The sequence below is a fragment of the Chlorocebus sabaeus genome, chromosome 3 (genome assembly GCF_047675955.1).
Source record: "Chlorocebus sabaeus isolate Y175 chromosome 3, mChlSab1.0.hap1, whole genome shotgun sequence".
Classification (NCBI taxonomy): domain Eukaryota; kingdom Metazoa; phylum Chordata; class Mammalia; order Primates; family Cercopithecidae; genus Chlorocebus; species Chlorocebus sabaeus.
In genome coordinates, this window is record NC_132906.1 from 10,496,497 (window position 1) to 10,516,574 (window position 20,078).

Consider the following 20,078-nt stretch of genomic DNA (forward strand, 5'->3'; position numbering starts at 1 on the left):
ACAATTTACAATTCAAAAAGGAGCTACGGCTGCAAAAAAGTGTGAAATGCTGTGACTGTATGTTTTGGAGGAGCAGCTGTGAAGTACATCTTTCCCTCTCTTTAATTCTAACCTGCAAATTAAGAAATACGTTTTTTCAGTTGCAGAATATTAAAATATTCTAGCTGATTCATATTTATAATTTATATATTCATAATATAGTTTAATGAAATATATCAATATTTTAAATGTTATAATGTATTTATAATTACATAATTTATTTGTAATAAAGTATGATTGGATTATATTTAACAATTATAATTTTATATTTATAATTTATTTTTCATATTTCTAATATTTGAATTTATAAGTATTTATAATTTATTTCATAATATTTATAAATTCCCCTCCTGATGATTATAGACTTACCACTATGCACACCCCTCCCCTTTGAAATAACTACAAAAAGTCTCCTGTTTATCTTCCCCACTTTGAAGCAGAAACAATGACTGCCAGAAAAGTTCTATATAGGAAGAAGTTAAAAAAACATCAATCATTTTCACAGACAGCAACTGAAAGATCTTAAAAAAAAAAAAAAAAAAAGCCCTTACTTAAAGGCATATGCTCTCCTTTCAGCACAACTCAGCTCTTCCATCCGGGAACTTCATAAAATACTGTACATATGAAGAAAAAAGTACACCTCTTGGCAGTAAAATGTTGGCAACTGCTTCAGAACAATCCTGTTGAAATGAGGTGGGGCTGCTTTGGGGGTTTTTCTGAAGCTCCAATATCCTGGCAACCCATCAGCCTGACACTGAGCTGGAAGTGGGGGCTAAAGAAGCTGAGATTTTCTTTGAAATAAACAAATGTTCAACTCTCTAATTGAAAACTTGGAACATGATTTTGGGAAAGCAAATGTGTCAGTGTAAGAGACTTATATTTAAACCCCTTGGCTGAAAATTAGAAATGGAAAATAGCCGGGTGCAGTGGCTCACGCCTGTAATCCCAGCACTATGGGAGGCCGAGGCGAGAGGATCACCTGAGGTCAGCAGTTCTAGACCAGCCTGGCCAACATGGTGAAACCCTGTTTCTACTGAAAATACAAAAATTAGCTGGGCATGGTGGTGTGCATCTGTAATCTCAGTTACTCGGGAAGCTGAGGCAGGAGAATCGCTTGAACCTGGGAGGTGGAACTTGCACAGTAAGCCGAGATCGCACCACTGCACTCCAGTCTGGACAACAGGGCGAGACTCCGACTCAAAAAAAAAAAAAAGGAATAGAAAACATAAACAAAGATAAACAAGGTTTAACAGCCCAAATGTGTAACATAAAGAGAAAGCTTCTAAAATCATTATATTCATACCAGGGAATATAATGTAGCCAACTAAGCCATCCACAAAAATTAAAATTATGTGAAAAAGTGTTCAAAGTGTTAAGCAGAAAAAGTAGTTTCCAAAATCTAGTATAATCTTCATGTTCCCTCACTACTGGATCATTCCTGTGAGTAAACACACCTGCTTTATTATTTCCCAACTTGAAAGAAAAATTCCTTCACCCAAACATCTACCTCCTGAATTAAACTGGAGTAGTTTCTCTCATTTACGTAAATTTTCTTGAAACAGTTGTCCATACTTGGTTTGTTTCCTAAACTGATCTCCTTTCTTCTTCTTTTTTTTTAGAGACAGTGCCTCACTCTGTTGCCCAGGCAGGCATGCAGTGGCACAACTACAGTTCACTGCAGCCTGGAACTCCCAGGCTCAAGTGATCCTTCCATGTTCCAAGTAGCTTGAACAATAGCTGTGTGCCACCATGCCCAGCTGTATTTTTCACTTTTTCTAGAGATGGGGTCTCACTGTGTTGCCCAGGTTGGTCTCAAACTACTGACCTCAAGCTATCCTCCTGCCTCATCCTCCCAAAGTGCTGGGATTACTGGTGTGAGCCACTGCACCCAGCCCTCATGCAAGGACTTCGATTAAGATTTTGCCCTCACTATCCCACCAAAATCCATGACCCCTAAGTAGTCAAATCCACTGATCAATTCTCAGACCTCATATGATGCAACCCACCAGCTATATTTGATACAAGTGACCTCCTCCTTGGCTCACATTTTCTTCTGAACTTCTAGAGCACACCTTTGTGTCAGTTCTCCTATTTGACTGGTCAAGCCTTCTCACTCCCCTTTGGTGCATCCTCTTCTACTTCCTGCCATCTAAACACTGGGAGGACCCCAGGACTTGGCCCTCAGATGTTTTTCTTTCTAACATACTCTGCATCTTCTAATGGCACCTGGTCTCATGACTTTAAATGCCATCTGTGTGGCTATGACATTAGTCTACTCTCTCCCCAATCTATGTGACATCTCCATTTGTAACTTCCATTTCCTCAACTAAATCTGATTCTCTTACAAACTTCCCTATCTCAATAAATGGTTTCCAATGACTTAGGCCAAAAATTTTGGATTCATTCTTGTCTCTCTTTTACTTAGCCACTTCCATTCCATCAGCAGATGCTTTGGATTTTACCTTCAAAACACCCCAGATCTTCCCACTCTTCTCACCTTCATTTCTAACCCTCGAATTCTAACTCATCTTCTTGCATCCGGCTTCCAGCATCCTCTCGCTCTCCTTTCGCCACCGTAACCATAGCCAGTTTCGTAAAAGATGCATCATATCCTATCACTGTTCTGCTCTCACTTCAAAATCTTCCCATCGTACTTGATATTGTAGATCAACACTCAGGATGATTCTAACCCTCTCCAGTTCATAGAACTTCAACCTCTCTTGCAGTTATGTTCTGGACATACGTTAGATTCTGCCTATTAACATGATGGCAGAAGTGGCACCAGCTATCTCGTTGCTGCCTCAAATGCTGTTGCTGGCAAGCCCCGGTGTGGAGCACTGTGGAATGTTTTTGGCTTTGGTTTTGGTTTCTGCAGAAGCATCTTAGTGTCCAGGAACCAGCTAAGGATGGACATAAGCATTTGCAGAAGCAGCAGCTTCCTCATCCCTGAGTCACAGTTTCAGCTGTACACTCCAGAGAACAGATGCTGTGTGGCATCTTGACTCCCCACACTCAAGAGCATGGTAGAATCATAGCTTCCATGGTGCACTCCTGTGAGATAGTTTTTCTGGAAGTCATTCCCAGAGGTGCGTCTGATAGCCTACTTCTCCAGTCCTTCCAAAGATTTCGCAAGCAGCAGATTCACTAAACTGAATCGCTTTCTCCTTCAATCAGCCAGAGAAGTTTCCATTCTTGGATACCCAATTAATATGCCATCACACCAGAATCAATCCAAAGTCTTTACACACGAGATCCTGTGTGCTGCAGTGCCTACCACCTTTGTGGTTTATAGCCTTCTACTCTTTCTCTTGCTCATTCTGCTCCAGAAACACAGGCAGAAAAACAAGCATGCTGATGAAAGAAAACAGAAAAAATGAAGATATAACTGCTCAGTTGTGTTCTTACAAATATATTTACATTGCCCAGAACAATAAAGTAGAACACTAAGTGTGATGCAATTCAAATGCTTTGTTAATCCTAGAGAAAGGTTTTGAAACCTGCCTCTTAGAGTTTCCCTGGATTTACTCTAGCTTAATAGAGCCTCTGTTGATCTGTGCTAATCAGTGTAGAATACAGATAATCTCTCCGATATAAACCCTGAACTCATATGGGATCAGTTTTTTGTTTTTCCCTTTGTCAGATTTTCAGGTAATTTTCAATAAGAAATGGAAAAAAAGTGTTTTTTCCCCCCCATTCAATGCTATTATATTAAGGTTTGTACTCCTCATTTTGCATTTATGTTGTTGATATTTACATTTAGAGGAATTTTATATTTGAGTTTGTATAATTTTGGCTTACTGGCTTATGCCTCTAAGCAAACAGTCCAAATAGACTTTATGAATTCCATGCTTTTAGCTGTGAATTAGACAACACATTGGTCAAACTGATTATTTCCACTACCTATAGAACTTGGGCCAAATTCCACAGCCAAGTAGCTGTAAATATCCACAAGCAACTAACAATATGCTGAAATGAAAAATATGCATGACAGGAGATTTGCAAAGCTGTATTAATCTATTCCTTTTTGTGCCCAATGAAACAATGAACTCTAGTATCCTGAATTGCAATATGCACTTATTTATTTATTTAAATGTGTGTTTGAACCCTAAGAAGGAAAATATATATTTATGCTTTAGTGACCCTTTTGATGATATCAGGATATTATTAAACCTATAGAAAAACATTCAATTGCTTTGAATCAGTACTTGGTTTTGATTCCTCTTTTTCCCATTCTAGAGATGGATTGCTTTGTTCATGAAGAAGTTCAGATTTAAGAGTTAAATTTGAAGTTAATGCTAGAAATATTTTTACTGCTGGATATTTGTTTTTTTGAGGCAGAATATTTCATATGCTTAGTAAGAAGCTTGAAATGAATGCCTTAATACTTTCCAGGGACCTGTGAGTGCTGAGCTGATTGACTCTGGAAGGAGAATGCCGCCTCCACAATTCTGGTCTGTGTGGCTCTTGAAGTCAGAGTGCCCCAGCCAGGGGAAGATGGATGCAAATGACTTATCATTTTGAGGATTCTGTTATCCTGCTGGTGGAGACCCAGAAGGCAGGACCCTTTTTGCAGAAATATGTAAAATAAACTCAATAAATGCTTTTTTTTTTCAGAATGGCCTAGGAATCATTTTATTGGTAAAAATGGCCATATTTCCACTTTTAAAAAGAAACTGTCAAAATAAGTATAATTGGCTGTTTTGTCATTTTTCTATTAATAGTGATTTGCAGCCAGATGAGGTGGCTCACACCTGTAATCCTAACACTTTGAGAGGCCGAGGCTGGAGGATTGCTTGAATCCAGGACTTCAAGATCATCCTGGGCAACACAGTGAGAACTTGTCTCTACAAAAAATAAGCAGAATTAGCCAGATGTGGTGGTGTGCACCTGTAGATCCAGTTACTCAGTAAGCTGAGGTGGGAGGACTGCTTGGGCTCAGGAAGTCGGGGCTGCAGTAAGCTGAGATCACACCACTGCCCTCCAGCCTGGGCAACAAAGGAGTTCCTATCTCCAAGAAAATTTTTTAATTTTTTAAAATTAAAAATAAGTAAAAATAAAAATTCTCAACAAATATCATCTATGGCAATTACTGATGGCCCAATTTTTCTTTTTTCTTTGGAAACACAAGGAAATGAGGTTATTTTCTGAGAGTGAGGAGGCCAGTACTTGAGGGAAATGATGAAGGCTTACATCAGCCATGGAGGGGCTTGGGCCAGAGAAACAGACATGATGTAATGGAAAGGAAGAATGGGCAGACCAAGGACATGCCTGATATGGGAATCCAAGGATTGTCATGGACCAATCTCCATGGTTTTATAATAATGTCCAGGAACACAGGGCTGTTCATATGAATGCAGGGAAGGCAGATGTTAGACCAAGGTTAGATCTTTTAAGTTTCTTTTTTTTAGACAGCCTGTTTCCCAGGCTGGAGTGCAGTGACATGATCATAGCTCACTGCAGGCTTGACCTCCTGGGCTCAAGTGATTCTCTCTCCCCAGCCTCCCAAAATGCTGGTACCACAGATGTGTACTGCCGCACCTGGCTAATTTTTAATTTTAAAAAAATAGAGACAGGGTGTCCCTATGTTGCTCAGGCTGGTCTCAAATTCCTGACCTCAAATGATCCTCCCGCCTCAGCCTCCCAAAGTGCTAGGTTTATAGGCATGAGCCACTGCACCTAGTGTTGGATGTAGCCAGGGCGTGCAGCAAAGGTTAGTGGTGAAGGGAATTGAGGATGCTCATGAGAAAGTAAGCAGGACAGATGGCACACGAAGCTGGTGAGAGAAGGAAGAGAGGACATGGGGGCTGATAGGCTACAAGAATATAGAAGGATCCGGCCTTGCGATCTCTGTGAAGGAGCCAGAGCAGTTGTGGAGGAAATAATAAAATAAGACGTGGAAGGACAGGGGCTGTGGTCATAAAGAGAGCATGGCAGCATTTAGTTCCTCGCAGCACCCACCCCATCCACTTTAGTAAGGACCCCCTTTGCATCCTGGCACACTGTCAGACATGCAATCTATGATGCCCAGACTTCCTTCAAGTTAGGCTAAGTTCCAGTAACTGAGGTCTAAGTGCAAGGGTTGTGTGGAACTTCTAGAAAGTCTCCTAAAAAAAGAGGTGGCGAACCTTTTCCCACCTCCCCCCTTTTTCTCTTTCCTTCCATCTGGAATGCAGATGTCATCACTGGAGCACCAGAGGCCTCCTTGGTCTCTGAGGTAGCTCGCTGAAGATGGGCAACAGTAACACAGAAGTCACTACCCTAGCTGGTCTCCCACCTGTGGAATGTTTTTGTTTTGATTTTTAGGTAAAGGTGACATAAAGCCCTATGTAGTCTAAATTACTGTTATTTGGGGGTTTCTTATTACTATCAGCTTAACATAAACCTAACACACAGAGTACGATACCAAGTTTAAAGATTTCTGAAGTGAATTATTGCCAGGATGTCCAGGCTGAGACTGTGGAGAATAACAGGAGATGGAAGCATATATCCGGTGATTGCAATGTTTTAAATTATGTTCTATTAACATCTGTGCCCCGGTGGCTTTCATCGCTCACCTTCATCTTACTATGAGATATGACGCCAAACAGAACTGGTTTCATTATTTTCCCTCGTGACATTTGAAGGCAACTGTTTTGGGCTCAATTGTGTTATTTTTTAAATTTTATTTTATTTTATTTTTTTTTGGAGGCAGAGTCTTGCTCTATCCCCCAGGCTGGAGTGCAGTGGCGCGAACTCGGCTCACTGCAACCTCCATCTCCCAGGTTCAAGCTATTCTCCTGCCTCAGCCTCCTGAGTAGCTGGGATTACAGGCTCCTACACCACGCCCGGCTAATTTTTTGTATTTTTAGTAGAGACGGGGTTTCACCATGTTGGTCAGGCTGGTCTTGAACTCCTGACCTCAGGTAATCCACCCACCTCTGCCTCCCAAAGTGCTGGGATTACAGGCATGAGCCACCGTGCCCGGCCTATATGATCTTTTTTATAGGTCATGCATCCTCTAGTCTGTCAAGCTCTCTTTATGTGACAAAGCTTTGCATTTCTTTCCTCTGAGCATGCCCCACTTCCTCCAGTTCAGTTTTCAAGGGTGAGGTCCAGACCAGAACACGGAGCGCAGGTGTGGGTCTGAGCAGGCAACTATCTCCTTCACTCAGAAGGACATGCTTCTACAACTTCGTTATCTTTTCCAGGAGGTACCTCATGCTTTTCATTCCTGTGGAACTTTGTTTTGATTAGACTACATGTCTTTTCCATCTGCCATGCTGTTAAAGTCTCATCTTCTTCAATATTGAGTTGTGTAGTTCTGATATCTTTCAAGTGCAACTACGCAGCCTGAAGCAGCTGGCCCTATTAAATCTCTTCTGTAAGACTGGCTCACTGCTTCAGCCCACGGAGATTTTGGAAAATCTGATTCTGTTACCATCGTACTTCCTCTCTGTAAGCCTTGTTTGTTTGCAGTTTTGGTAAGCCTGATCTCTATTTCTTCATCTAAATCACTGATCAAATGTTAGACAAGCCACCTTGCGCTTAGACAAGGACCTTTCTCCATGCTGCCATTCACCAATCGAGTCATCAGATTCAGGGGAGTATATTATGCAGCAAATTACTGTTCTCATTATTACATTCAGGATTTCTTAGCCCAAGAAAAAGATTAAAAAGCTCCCTATTGTAAATCATTTGGTCACTGAAGGCTATTTGGAGTGAGTGAGTTTTTTGCTGGTATCCCTCTAAAGTTGTCCATAGTTGACATTTGTTAAAACTACGATGTGTCAAGATCCAGTTGGGTCAGTTTTCCTTATGGCGATGAGGTGTGTGTTACATCAGGAATTCTGAGTTGTATGCCCAAACCCTGTAAGGGGACACTGGAACATGTGCCTGTGTGAGGGAGGTGGCCATATATGCTTGTCCTATTTTGAGGCATGACTTTGGAACTGCACCAGTGATCACATAAATGTACCTGGAGTTTTTGCCTCTTCATTTATAAGCCACATTGATTTGGATCCTGGTTCCTACTTTGTGTTCCTGCCAAGCCAGAGAACCCGATTGAGCCATGGTTTGAAGGGTGTGGAATTTCTGTTTCATTAGGTTCAGTGAAGAAAGTGTTTGAAATTATGCAAATCACCATAAGCTTTTAGATCTTTCTCTCCTTTCTGGTTGGAGAGGCCAGATGTCCATTTTTGTGCCCTGAGTGACATATTCTTAAAAAAAAAAGTTGCCTTTTCAAAGCTACTTATTCTACTCAACTTGTTTTACATTTTAACATGCTAAAACTGAAAGCTTTTTATTTTCCATGGTAGTAGAGTAGGATAACAAGTTTATTTTCATACTGACTCGAACCCAAGGAAGTTCCAAGTTTGAGTGTAATACTAATGGCAGGGTGTTGCATTACTGTCTTTGTTGGCTCTTAGGGGCATTAAAGCAAAAAAAAGATAAATGAAAATTTCTGGACTGAAAACCTACATCTGATAAGAACACATACTGGTTTTGTGCCCCTTTGAAATTCTTGAGGTCTCTAGTCATCCAGAAACTCATCTTTTGATTATATCCCAATTCTGGGGGTCTCAGGACAGGGAGGAAAGTAGCTCAGAGACAGAAGAGGTGGACAAGAGATTCTCCAATCTGGGACTCCATGTCAAGACCCAATCTGGTACCAGCTATGATCCCAGTTCAAGGCTATGACAGAGGCTGATCTGTTAGCTGGGCTTGCTGTCATGTAAATCTGTTGAAATCTTCTTGGCTCTTATATGCTATGCTCTCCCTGCAACAATCAGGTATAGCTGTATTTCACACCATGCTGCCCAAGCCAGCCAGAGGCAGTTTTACATTTTTAATTCCTATTAGACTCTTATTTTGTGTAAGGCATGTTAAAAGATTTATAAACATGATCGCATTGAACAAACACTCTCTGAGGTAGATGTGATGCATTATATCCACATGCCACAGACGCAGGATGTGAAGATCATGTTGGTTAATGAATCCTGTTAAGGTCACACAATTAGGAACAGCTGAACCAGGATTTAGGCCCAGGTCTACTTGACCCAAAGCCCAGTTTATTCTCACTAATCATGCTGCTTCCACTTGCTCTGGGCAGCGGGGTTCTTCTATTTCGACTTTGCTCATGGAATCTGAGGGGGTCAGAGCAACCTTGAGGAGACAAACAACCTGCAGTGTCTGTCTGGGTCTGTCCAGCACTTCCTCCTGACTCATCCCTATATGCTTGCTTCCACATTCTCTCACATAATTCAACTACTTCAAGGTCTATAATTTCTCAGATTTGACCCTGACCTGATCTGGGGATTGGTCTGACTAATGAGGGAGAGGTTTTGCTCCATTTAGAAGGAAATTTTATCGAATTGTTTCTGGCCTGTCTACCATTTGTAGTTATGTGTGGCCAGTGGCTTAGTCACCAACGTGCTGGTCACAGGTAAGTGGCCCCACCCCTTAGAGAATGCTATGACCAAGGGAAATTGGGACCAATATGTTACTTGGGTTGAATGTTCAAGTAGAAGCATGATATTAATTCACATACTTTTCATGATGTATCTCTGTCTTGTTCTAAAGAACAAGGAGTGCTTTCTTACAGAATCATAACAGACAGGTATTAATTATGCTATTTGGACTCCAGGAAGAAAAACAGCAAAACCATATGATAAAAAAGATTGTAGCTCCAAGAGTTCAGCTGAGTCAAAGGATCTACCCAACAAAGAGACAATTTCCCGTTGAGGCTGAGAGCAGCCTTCCTGCCTTTGAGGGAAGCTGCTGTTCCTATCAAATTTGCTTTGGCCTAGAGTCATGTTTTTTCACCATCAAAATCCATTTTAAATATTAACCAAAGTAACTGTGGATTCCCCAAAACCTCCCTAATAGATGAATACCGGGGATTTCATAGAAAGAGATGTTGTTACTGGTTACATTCAAATGGTTTCAAAATGCAAAGTAGGAAACGTAAAAAGAAAGTCTAAGATGAGTTTTGATTTTGGATCCTTCAAAGCAGATCCAGCATAATAATCACATATAACAAGATAACAGCCCACTTTTTCCATATCCAGATTTAAAAATTATGAATAAATTCAAATTTAAGAGCTCTATGTGACTTTTAGGCCTGCTGTAACGAAGTACCACAAATTGAGTGACTTAGACAACAGAACTTTATTGTCTCCCAGTTCGGGAGTCAGGAGGTCCTAAATCAAATTGCTGACAGGGTTGGGTTGGTTCATTCTGAGGACTGTGGGGGAAGAATCTGTTCCAGGCCTCTCTGGCTTGTAGACAGTGTTTTGGATTTTCTTGTTATGCTATGGGTAAACATCAAAAGGTTTAATAGTGTTTGTCTTTTTAAAGCATGATTTTAACAATTGAATAGAGAATGAATTGCCCTAGGACAGAGCAAGAACAGAGGAAAGAATACCAGCTGCAGTCCAGACCATGTTGAAACCATCCTGACTAGAAATTGTGGGGGTGTGACCTAAGGCAACAGTGGGACAGGGGCTGGGTTAAAGGTAAAGCTTTTCTGCATTAAAGGACATTATTGAGAGAGTGCAAAGATAGCCTACAGAATGAAAGAAAATATTTGTAAATTATATATCTGATAAGGTTCTAATATCTAGACTATATAAACAACTCTTACAACTCAACAACAAAAAGACAAACAGCCCAACAAAAATGTGGGCGAAGACCTTGAATGGACATTTATCCGAAGAAGATATACAAATGGTCAACCAACACAAGAAAAGAAGCTCAAATTTTTAATAATTAGGGAAATGGAAATCTAAACCACAATGCAATAGGACTTCACTAGGATAGCTATGATTTTAAAAAACAAAAATAACAAGTATTAACAAGGTTGTGGAGAAATTGGAATCCCCGTATACTGCTGGTAGGAATGTAAAATGGCACAGTCACTGTGGAAAAACAGTTTGATGGTTCCTAAGAAAATCAAATATAAAATCATATGACTCAGCAATTCTACTCCTAAGCATATAACACAAAGAACTCAAAACAGGAACTCAAATAGACATTTGTACACCAATGTTCGTAGCACCATTATTAATAACAGCCAAAAGACGAAAACAACCCAAGTTTTCCTCAACAGATGAATGGATAACAAGATGTAGTACAGATGGCCTTCCTTAGCCATGGGTTCTGCATACGTAGACTCAACCAAATTTAGATAGACCATACTTGAAAACAAGACTGCATCTGTATTGAACATGTACAGACTTTTTTTCCTTTCCATTATTTCCTAAACAATACATATGTATAAAAACTGTTTATATAGCATTTATATTTATAATTATCTAAATATATAGTAAAATTTGTATATTTATAATTGTATACATATATTTAAAATTGTATTATATATAAAATATGTATGTTATATAAATATATAAATATAATATAAATATTACTATATTTATATATTATAAATATAAAATATATGTATTACGTGTATTAATAATTACATTAAAATAATTATATTATTTAAATATAATATGTCACTATAAATGCTATGTATTTATGGTAATTTTATAGCATTTATTATAGGTATAATATAAATATAGCACAGTAGCACACATAACATTTATATTGTATATTTATAATATAGCATAGTAGTATACATAGCATTTATAGTAAATTTATATTGTATTTATGATGTATTAGATATTATAAGTAACTTAGAGATGTTTTAAAGTATACAGGAGGATATGCATCTCTTATACACAAATACTATGCCTTTTTATAACAAGGACTTGAGAGACTTGAGCATCTTTGGATTTTGGTATTACAGGAATTCCAGGAACCAATCCCCCATGGATACCAAGGGATGACTATATATAGTCAATTCTCATTGTCCATAGTAGTTATGTTCTGTAATCACTGCAAAAAATGAATTCGTAAATACCAAATCACTGCTACTGGGGGGAAAAGGTCCTGTGAGCATCTACACAATATTTTGGTCAACTAATCAGTGCATGACCTTGTTTTATGTGTGTTTCTGCTTAAAGAGACTTCAATATATATTGCTGATTCATCAACACTGAACACACAGACAGTAGCACCCATGCTTGAATGAAGCTCGTCTGACACACATGTTGTGTCCATCACAGCCTTCTTGCACTCTAAGGATCCTAGACAGCACTTCAGCACTAGGCATAGGGTTAGGGGCATTTTAAACACTGAAATCCACAATCAAAAGTATAGAAGACATATTACCAAACAGACCACATATATGACACTTTTTTATAGTATAAGAGCTGAAATAAGAAAGCAGAGCATTGATTTGTTCAACCTCAGCTGAGAACATAAGCACCAGGCAATTGAAAGATTTTGCCACTCTACACATTCGTGAATGACCACACAAACCCCACGAGTACGGATTTGGGGATTAGAAATAAAGTTTAGCAAGTAGGCACATTTGCAATTATGGAATCTGTGAATAATGAGGATCCACTGTACATACAATGAAATATTATCCAGCCTATATTTCTGTAAAATAATGATACATGCTACAACATGAATAGACCTTGAAAACACTGTTAAGTGAAATAAGCCAGGCACAAAATAACAAATATTGTATAATTCCACTCATGGAATTTCTGTAGTAGACACATTTGTAGAAGCAGAAAGTGATTACAGGTTACCAGGGACTCTCAGTGTATGTGTGTGTGGTAGAAGGGGAGTTACTGCTTAATGGATATAGAGTTTCTATGTAAGGTGATAAAGAATTTCAGAAATAGTGGTGATGATTGCACAACATTTTGAGTGTAGCTAATATGACTAAATTGTATGCTTAAAAATGACTACCATGCCACATTTTAGTTATATATACTTTACGCAATTGAACAAAAAATTTAAAGACACATTAAGACAGAAATGGTAACCAGTTGCCTTTGAGGGGTCAAAAAAAATAAGTGCAAGCATGACGTATTTAGCTCTCAGTGGAAATAAGTTATGGTATTCAAGTAGCAATATTAGTATCATCATCCTTGTGACCCTCTCGTCTGACCCTGGAGCTCACTGCTCTCAGCAGGGTGGTGCTATACATAAAGCCGTCACTTCTGCATGTCATTGTGAGAGGCCCTAACTCTGATCCACAGAAAGGATGCAACAAATGACAGCTGAATTCTCTCCACAAGGGAGCAGAGACACACATTTAAGTGTAAAGTCTGAGGGTTTTATGGCTTGCCTAGTGAGTTGTTAATAAAGCTGAGTCAGCAACTTAGCCCTATTAACGAGTCCTGTGAACTCCCTGCTTCTCTACATGTGATTATCTCCACAAAATGCCTCTCACTTTTATATTGATTTAGTCTCCTGCGTGGTTTCTAACTCCTTTCTGTTGCTTTCTCATGGGGGAAAAGAAAATCAATTCAGAGTGGCTGGAAGACATTCGGCTTTATCTAAAAGTGATCGATGGCAATAATTTTCATCTTTGTTATTCTCTTGTTCCATGAAGCTGAGCTTCAAAAAGCTTTGCAGAAAAAAAAAAAGCAGATGATGAGGAAAAACATAAGGTAATAGTACCTCAGGGGCAAGGGCTCAGAAGAGCTTTGGGGCTCATTCAAGAGTAACATTCAGGATGTAACTGGGAAAATAATTTATATGTGAGCAAAGAGATAGATTTACAAAGAAGCTGAGGCAAAAATAGGCTTTTGACTATTCTTCGTGTAATATGTATATTCAAAAACTAAGGTTTAATCACGAGTTTTCAATGAAAATAACCACATGTGTGCTACGTGATTGTTGGTTGGCCTGGTAGCTGCCTTGTAATTAGGAGATGGGTGTTCTGATTGTGCTTTTTATATTACCAAAGGTAGAGAGCAGAGTATCTTGGAAGACAAGTTAGAAACATGATGTATTTTACATTTCTTATGATTTTCTCTTATTCTATACATGCAAAAATGTATACTTTGCTATTTGCTGCGAATCCTTTTATTTTAATTCTAGATCATATGATTAAAAAAAGATACATTTAAGTATTTGCAATGGATTGAATGTTTGTCTCCCCCTAAAACGCATATGTTGAAATCTTTTTTTGTTGTTGTTGAGACATTGTTTCCCTCTGTTGTCCAGGCTGGAGTACAGTGGCACAATCCTGGCTCACTGCAACCTCTGCCTCCCATGTTAAAGAGATTCTTTCTGCCTTAGCCTCCTGAATAGCTGGGACAACAGGCACATGCCACCACGCTCGGCTAATTCTTGTATTTTTAGTAGAGACAGGGTTTCACCATGTTGGCCAGGCTGGTCTCGAATGCCTGACCTCAAGTGATTGATCTACCTCGGCCTTCCAAAGTGCTGGGATTACAGGTGTGAGCCACTGTGCCTAGCCATATGTTGAAATCTTAACCCCCAATGTGATGGTATTAGGAAGTGGGGCCTTTGGGAAGATAATCATAGTAGAGGCCTCATGAATGGGATTAGTACTCTTATAAAAGAAACCCCAGAGAGCTTTCTCACCTTCTTTCCCCCATGTGAGGATACAATAAAAAGATAGTAACCTGCAACCCAGAAGAGGACCCTTCAAAGAACCTGACCTGCTAGCACTCTGATCATGGATTTCTAGCCTTCAGTACAATAGAAAATAAATTTCTGTTGTGTGTAAGCTACACAACCCATGGTACACTGTTATAGCAACTTGAATTGATGAAGACAGTATTGAAATAAAAGTTTTCAATCTAAAGGGAAAAAATAATCTTAGACAAGTTAAACTAAGGGTATCTTATTGGGAAATTAGGTGTCAACCCTCATGTGCCAGTCTCTTGTTACATCTGCTTGACTTAAACCTCTCGCTAGTTTTCACATGCGTCCGTGTGAAGAGAACACCAAACAGGCTTTGTGTCAGCAATAAAGCTTTTTAATCACCTGGCTGCAGGCTGGCTGAGTCGGAAAAGAGTCAGAGAAGGGAGATGGGGTGGGGTGTTTTATAGGATTTGGATAGGTAAAGGAAAATTACAGTCAAAGGGGGTTGTTCTCTGGCTGGCAGGAGTGGGGGTCACAAGGTGCTCAGTGGGGGAGCTTTTGAGCAGGGATGAGCCAGGAGAAGGAATTTCACAAGGTAATGTCATCAGTTAAGGCAAGAACCGGCCATTTTCACTTCTTTTGTGATTCAGGCCATCTGGATGAATACATGCAGGCTTGGGCTCAGAGGCCCTACACTAGTGAACAAACGGTGGCTCTCTCTACCACTACTGCAAGTCAGACAACATTAGGAAATTTTCATCTCTGCAATGTGGAGTCACAGCACCTTGTTATTTATTCAGCAATACAAATTTATCTCTTTGTGCATGTTACCAAGTCAGACCCTGGAAATTGTATCAGCCAAATTATCGGCGTTGAGTATACCTCACCTTTAGACAGTGTTAAAAGAAAAACTTTAGACAAATTGAATCTAACAATTTATTAATATTTAAGCAAAAAACTACTCATGAATCAGGCAGCACTCAGAACTGGAGAGATTCAGAGAGCTCCACTCTGCAACACAGGGAGTAATTATAGGTAGTAAATTATAGACGTAAAGTACAGAATTAGCTTGATTGGCTACAGCTAGGTATTTGTTTTATTTGGACATGGTCTGATCAGTTGGCAGCCTTTGCTTGACTGCAGCTCAGCTGCTTGCTATTAGCTAAGACCCAAAAATATACTCCTCAATCAGGTTTTGGTTAATTTACATTTATACATAGAGAGCAGAATATCTTGGAGGACAAGTAAGAAAGATGATGTATTTTACATTTTATGTAAGGCTGCAGTTCCTTGCATAGAAACTCAAAGTAGGGAAATAGCTTCAGGCCACGGCCTCATGTTTATTTAATTTAACAATAGATAGGCTTTGCTACTTCAGAGTGCCCTGAACAGGCATAGGTGCAATGAACAAGGTGTGGTTTGCTCTTGGGAACAATGAGAGGTGAACAACTTTCTTGAGAGGGCAATTCTATATGGAATCATCTGAGTGCTTTGTGTGTGTGCATTAGCATGTGTGGTGGTATCTCATCCCATCACTAACTCTCCATAGAAGGGTCACAGGATGTTGAATTGAGGAGATCATAGCTAAGCAGGAATTGGTGGTGGCCATAAGTCCATAGGCTTGCTCTTGGGGAAGGGGAAAAGATACCAAGACTGACTCTGCTGAAGGTTGTGAAAGGAAATCCAGTCTTCTTAGACAGAAACGAGTACTCAACAAAGAAAAGAGGATGGAATACATTTAGAATAAAGGGAAATCAAATCAAGGTAAAAGAACATGATACCTGCAAGAAAGAGGAGCACTTTGTTAAGTTACACCTTCAGGGCTATATATCGTCAGGCATGAGGCTCTGTCTTCAAAGGTGATTAGAACTTCCAAAGAGAAAATAACATTAAAAAGAAGTGGTAGGAAGAACTTCTGTTACAGATGATGGAGAAGGAACAGAGGGGTCAAGGCTGCTGGTGATTCATGATGGATAGTTTCAGACAGTCTGCCTTGACCGAATAAGGGGCACAGGACAACACCGGGCTCAACTTCCTCCTTTGATACATGAATAACACAAGGCCTGGAGGAGTCATATAAAGCGAGTGGGACCAAAGCTTTAATCAGTGCTAACTCTTCTCAACAACACTGCTTTGAGTTCACCATGGCACTCACAGGGAAACTATTTTTATGGGGTATCTAGCTTTGGGAAGGAATAACACATTCTATCTGCAAAATATTCCTACAGCATATAAGAAGCACAGATCAGCCAGGCGCGGTGGCTCACACCTATAATCCCAGCACTTTGGGAGGCCGAGGCAGGTGGATCATGAGGTCAGGAGTTCGAGACCAGCCTGGCCAACACCGCGAAACCCTGTCTCTACTAAAGATACAAAAAATTAGCTGGGCATGGTGTCACGTGCCTGTAATCCCAGCTACTCGGGAGGCTGAGGCAGGAGAATCACTTGAACCCAGGAGGAGGAGGTTGCAGTGGGCCGAGATCGCACCACTGCACTCCAGCCTGGGCAACAGGGTGAGACTCCATCTCAAAAAAAAAAAAAAAAGCACAGATCATTTACACATATTCTTTAATTTTTACAACAAACTTGTGAGGGGATTACTATTCTTTTATACTATATGCTATACTGCTTTATACTATATTTAATACTATTATTATCTCCCTTTTACAAATGTGGAAACCAGAGCACAGACCAGGAGCCAGCCATAGAAAGAACTGGTTTTGTGCATCATCTTTGAGTATAAGGGGAGGTTATTTTTAAAATATTCTTGCAACATACAGAAATTACCATCTCAAAAGCATTTGATCACCCCAAGGGAATCACATTTGTGAAGAATCATAGGGCCCAATTACCATGACTATAAAAGTCATTTGCATTATGGTAAAGAAGCCACGTTCAAACACGTTGAGAAGCAGCACAGCTTGTTCTATAGCTATATTCTTTTCTGTTTCCTTTTCCCAGCCTGACTTCACTTTCACATTTTAGATTAAACATGAATTGTGCCCTAGGATTTCAAGCCATAAAGTGGAATGATATTTATGTATTTTCAACAAAGAGCATCCTTTTAAAATGTTACTAATTGCTAAATAGTCACATTTATATATTATAAAATTGCTCAATAATAAATTCAAGCCAAATACTTTGAAAAAAAAGAATAGAGGGTTTCCACTTTAACGATATTTTCGTAATAGTGTGAAGTCTTTTAGGCAATATAAGCCCATAACCCCCCTTCCCCATTTACTTCCTGCTCCCATTTGAGGAAGGGGAATGTCAGCAGTAAAAATTCTGAAGAACAGACTGGAGCAGTGGGTGAGCACTAGAAGTGACATTTTTTAATCTGTATGAATCAGGTTTCCCCAGAGAAGCAGAACCAATAGGTGAATAGATAGGTAGATCTCTGTGGGTATATATATATATATATAAATAGTTTATTATATGTAATAGAGATTCATTATAGGGAATTGGCTCATATAGTTATGCAGGCTGAGAAGACCTGAGATCTGTAGATGGCAAGCTGGAGACCCGGGAAGGCTCATGGGATAGTCTGAGAAGCAGGAAAGCTAATGGTGTAAGTTCCAGTTCAAATCCAAGTCCAAGTCCAAAGGCAGGAGAAGATTGATGTCCTGCTTTGAAGATAACCAGAGATCCCTTACTCAGCCTTTTGTTTTATTCAGGCCTTCAGTGGATTGGATAAGGCCCACCCACATTGGGAAAGACAACTGGCTTTACTCAGCCTGCCATTTCCAATGTTAATCTCATCAAGAGACACTCACAGACACAACCAGAATAATGTTTAAGCAAATATCTAGGCACTCTGTGGCTGAGGCAAGTTGACACATTAAACATTTTTTTTTTTTTTGAGACAGAGTCTCACACTATCACTCCAGCTCATTGCAACCTCCACCTCCCAGATTCAAGTGATTCTCCTGCTTCAGCCTCCTGAGTAGCTGGGATTACAGACATGTACCACCATACCTGGCTAATTTTCATATTTTTAGTAGAGATGGGGTTTTGCCATGTTGGCCAGCTGGTCTCAAACTCCTGGTCTCATGTGATCTACGCACTTCAGCCTCCCAAAGTGCTGGGATTATAGGCATGAGCCACTGAGCCCAGGTGATACATAAAATTTACCATCACACTATTTATCTTTTCTCCACAGCCACGGTAGACGTTAGACCCCACTGAACCATGCTTTCTGGTATTCACACCCTAGGTACACCCCTCTGGGCTTGACCATGGATCTGGTTTTAGCTGATAGGACATTAGCAAGTATAACGAATGTGGAGATTTATAAGCACTTGCACACTGGGGATTCTACTCTTGGAACATTCCTTTTTAAAACCCAACCACCGTCCTGGCAGGAAGCTCAAGTAGCCACATGGACACACATATGTGGAGGAGAACTGAGACCTCTGGTCCAAAGTCCGAGCTGAGCTCCCATCTTATGGCCTACACCTATTGCCAGTAATGTGAGTGAGGTCATTTGGACCTTCCAGTCACTCCAAAACCACAGTTGATACCATAATGTGCAGAAGAACCAACCAGTCAATTCACAGAATCATGAGAAAGAATAAATTGTTTCCGTTAAGCCACTGAGTTTTGGGCTTTTTGTTACACATCAGTAGGTAACCAAAACAAGCCTTCTGCACTCTGCTAGTCCAGACACTCATCAATTTCCTTCTAGATTACTGTCGTAATCTTGGAAATAACTCCCTACATTCAACCACTCCAGTGTATACTCCAAACTCTAACCAGAGGGATCTTTCTTGAAACCATCAGTGGCTCCTCAGGGCCTATAAGATAAACTGTTTCAAAACCTGGAATGTGAAGATTATTATAATCTGGCCCTTACTGATATCTCCAGTTCAGCCTATTACTTTACTCCAGCTCTCATATGGTACCAAGACCCAGGCTCTCTTGAGCCACCCTCCCCACTTCCACCTCTTTGCCCTTCATGTAGAAAGGGCAAAGAGGGGTCAGGTGGAGGGGTCATGCTAACCCCTCTTTGCCCTCCAGGATCCTTTAGCACGCTGCCTACCTCTATTATAGCACTTACCTACTGCACTGCAATTGTCTCCTTTCTTATCGCTTCACACCCTATGTACACCCCGCTCCCGGCCAATCTGTGCTTCTTACATGCTGTAGGAATATTTTGCAGATAGATGTGTTATTCCTTCCCAAAGCTAGATACTCCATAAAAATAGCTCCCTTGTGAGTGCCATGGTGAAACTCACTCAACAATGTTGTTGAGAAGAGTTAGCAATGATTAAGGCTTTAGTCCCACTCATCTTATGTACAGTTAGACTGTAGGTGATTTGAGGACATGGAATTGATATTTCATTTCTATATTCAGCACTGGCCACAGTGCTTGGAACATTGTAGGTGCTCAGAATGTGTTTGCTCAATGGGTTTTATTTACTCCACTCTGTGATCATTCCAAGATAACATTATTTTTCCCAGCCTTATCCTTACTCCCACATGCAGGATGGATGGGGAAGCTGATGGCTCTAAGTAGAATGATTTGACCAAGGTGACATCTTATGTTCTATAATAATATCATATGGGTCCCAGAAAATCAAGTTTAGCCA